General features: G+C 39.5%; 1 pseudogene; it reads right to left on the reverse strand.

Moving 5' to 3' along the window:
- Nucleotides 1–768: 768 nt before the first annotated feature.
- LOC143652719 (pre-mRNA-splicing factor SLU7 pseudogene) lies at nucleotides 769–1759 on the reverse strand (annotated as a pseudogene).
- Between the last annotated feature and the right edge of the window lie 2152 nt (nucleotides 1760–3911).

Below are 3911 nucleotides of genomic sequence, written 5' to 3' on the forward strand. Positions count from 1 at the left end.
TTTAGTTTTTAGTTCTGCATGCAAGATACAAGGAAATGTATGAAACATTAAACTTTTGTAAATAAGTTTTAAAAATTACGGCTATTCAGATTGATATTGGAGAAAAAGTGATTCACATGTTAACAGATTTCCTTTCAAGGATGAAAAGTCCAAGGTAGAATAATTTTTTCAGCTGCTGACTTTACAGGAAAATCTTAGAAAGCAAAGACAACTAGTCATAAAATAACTGAAATTATAGAGTTACATGTAATTTTTTACAGAATGAAGCCCAATTTTTAAGAAAAAGTCACTAATTTATCTTAAAATGTGTTTATGAAGGGGTTCGTTTCCTGGACCCTGCACCTCCCCCCTCCCCCTGCAAAAAATGTGTTTGTGCTGATACTAAATAAAGGGCCACAAAAATTGAGCAAATAAAGTTTGAGACTTAATAACTGTTGAGTAGAGGACACTGATAGAGACTCAAGGTCTCTTTCCACATCCCTAATACACAATAAAATGTTAATTTCCACTTAATATGTTTCCACTTTGTTTCCTTTCTTCGGTGTGGAAAGGAGTAAATTACTATGAGACTTCTGGAAGCTTTATTAAGAGTAAATTACTATGAGACTTCTAGAAGCTTTATTAAGAGTAAATTACTATGAGACTTCTGGAAGCTTTATTAAAGTCAGGCAGTAAGAAGAGCAAGTAAGGATTTTTCCACCTACAATCATCATCAAGAAACTAAAAGGAATCTATCAGTTGTGTCTTTCTAGGATATACTTTCCCTAGTTACCACTGTCCAAGGAAAGAGGCCATGGGGCCATCTGGCCTCTGACGCTTCATTCTATGGGCTTCCATATCTTCTTCAGTGGGTTCCCGTTTTTCGTGTTTGCTATTATAATGCTGCTTCCTCTTCACATCCTCCTCGTACTTAGAGCAGTCAGCCTGCTCCTGTCCTTTGATGACTATTCCATGTTTCCAGTACTCCACGGTCTACTGTCTGAGCTAAAAGTAACAGCCTGAGGGGCATCCAGGTGTTCCTCACCATGGTGCTTTTCCAGGATGCTTGCTTTCTGCTGTTCTTTGAAATTGTTTTTCACTTTGAACAACTTACATAGAAACCCTGGTTTTGTAGGATCTGCCTGAAGATGCACTTCAGACCCCTTGCCATAGGCTTCCCAAGCACACGACTGAGTCTGAGCCTTTGAAATGGTGTCTCTTGTGTACCGAACAAAGTTATCTCCCGCTTAACTTACTTTTCATCCGGATTCTTTCCTGCACTGGCATAGGGATTTTCTCTCGTGCTTCAGTTTTGGGGTCATAATAAGCAGAATTTGAATCGAAATTCTGCCAATATTTTGCAATATCTTCTTGAATCCCGAGATTCCAGACAGTAATCTCTCTTTTAGAGTCAAAATTCTGTCCAGGCATGTCAATATCATCTGCATATTTACCTTCATATTCATCTTCACTATCATTGACTTTTTCCCTCTGAGCATTTGGTTCCTCTTCTCTCCACTGGCGTTTTGGATAATTAGCCTGTTCTACTGATTTTCCTGAGGCTAATTCTTCTTGGAGCTTTTGTGCTTTCAGTGTTCATTTTGCCAGATCAAATTTCACGTATTTGTCTGCAATTTCCATGTGTTCCTCTGGGCTCCTTCCCATCGCAGTCAAACACCAGCTAAGGCTGGATGTGCTCGTCCGGAGCTAAAGCAGTACCTGCAAACTTTCTTCCATCTCACCTGAGTCTCTCAAAGTAGTCTTTCTTTTTGTGTGTCATGGACCTGTAACTGAGAAATTAGGATTTAAGGGATAATTTTGATTACTGAATCGTTATATCGATATTCCTTTTTGTTTTCTGGTGTATTGGAGTAGACAGCAGGAAATACCTAAAATCTCTAAATTGTAATCCAGCTGCCTTAATCTTTGATAGTAATTGTATAGCCTTTCTCTTCTGCCGCTGTGATTGTAAAAACCTTATGACTAACTTTCATTTTTACCCATTCATCCAGCTTTTCAACTTGAGAGTCTTGTGACCACTAAAGACAGCCCCTATTGTTTATTAATAAAAGGGTCTTGGGTCAGCCAGAACTAACCCACCCCAAGTCCAAAGTTATCTTGATAACTGAGACTGATTCTAACCAAAGTGGGCCTGCCTGACATGCACAGTAACTTAGACTTTAACCTACAAGTCATTTATACCTCATTATAATGCTAAAAATCACACCAATCATCATTTTAAGGCTGCCATTTTCTTACATACACTCTGTGACTAAGCGTGTAATCAATCTGCACATGCTCAATAATTAGATCACCTCTAATTACATCACCTGGGACCACTGGGCTTGCTATCCTAAGCCCTGCCCCTCTTTTTCTCTATTAAAACTATCAGAATTATTGCAGTTTGGAAAGACAGATTTGGGACTGATAGGCCATCTAACCTCCTGCTTTGTGCCTAGTAATAAACTTATTCTCTCTTTGAAACCCTGGTGTCTCAGTGTGCTGGTTTAAAAGGATGTATGCCCCCTAGAAAAGCCATGTTTTAATCAAAATCCCATTTCATGAAGGTAGAATAAAATCCCTATTCAATACTGTATGTTTGAAACTGTAATCAGATCATCTCCCTGGATGATGTGATTTAGTTAAGAGTGGTTGTTAAACTGGATTAGGTGACGACATGTCTCCACCTGTTTGGGTCTTGATTGGTTTATTGGAGTCCTATAAAAGGGGAAACGTTTTGGAGAATGGGCGATTCAGAGACAACAGAGCAGAATGACACAGCCACAAGAAGCAGAGTGTACCAGCCAGCGACCTTTGGAGATGAAGAAGGAAAATGCCTCCCGGGAAGCATCATGAAACAGGAAGCCAGGAGAAGAAGTGAGCAGATGATGCCAGGTTTGCCATGTGCCCTTCCAGATGAGAGAGGAACTCTGACCATGTTCACCATGTGCTTTTCCAGATGAGAGAGAAACTCTGACTGTGTTCACCATATGCCTTCTTACTTGAGAGAAACCCTGAACTTCATCGGCCTCTTGAACCAAGGTATCTTTCCCTGGATGCCTTTGATTGGACATTTCTATAGACTTGTTTTAATTTGGACATTTTCTCGGCCTTAGCACTGTAAACAAGCAACTTATTAAATTCCCCTTTTTAAAAGCCATTCTGTTTCTGGTATATTGCATTCAGGCACCTAGCAAACTAGAACACTCGGAAAGTGGTCATTTGAGTGCATTGGGCAAAAGAACCCAACCCCTCTGTCTGGTAATAGCCCCACAATTTTCACATGTTCCTTTGCAGTACTTGGTAGTTATGGAATTATCCTTTACGCCCCTCTTTTACCATTCTCCAGATAAACTGAACTGCTTTTGTTTTCTGGTTGTGGTCTCCAGTGCGCTAACATAGATCTTTTTGATTGATCACTGTACCCCCTGGCAATGAAGAAATATACTGGCGAATATGAGGGTTGATATTTTTTCCTTCACATCAACTTCCACAGCAGCATTACCCAGTTTTCACTGTTCTTCTAGTTCTTTCTTCTTTCTCCAGTCCTCTCTGCTCATCTTTTTTTGGTTCCTCCAAACTCACATCTTTGGACCCCAAGATGCTGGCAGCATTTACTACTTCCACAGCTGCAGTCAACATGGTCAGTGACCTGCTCTAATTAGTCCCTTGGTGGCAGCTGACCCAAAGCCTCCTGACAGAAACGAAGCCCATAATGTAATGGCTGTTGCAATGTTGATTGGAATTGCATTGAATCTGTAAATCATTTTCATTAGAATCGATCTATATTTAGTCTTCCAATACATGAGCACAAAATGTTCTTCCATTTATTTAGATGTTTTGTTTCTTTTACCAATGTTTTGTAGTCTTCTGTATAAAAGTCTTTTACATCCTTGATTAGATAAATTCCTAGATATTTGATTCAAGTTGCT

The sequence above is a fragment of the Tamandua tetradactyla genome, chromosome 12 (genome assembly GCF_023851605.1).
Source record: "Tamandua tetradactyla isolate mTamTet1 chromosome 12, mTamTet1.pri, whole genome shotgun sequence".
Taxonomy (NCBI): domain Eukaryota; kingdom Metazoa; phylum Chordata; class Mammalia; order Pilosa; family Myrmecophagidae; genus Tamandua; species Tamandua tetradactyla.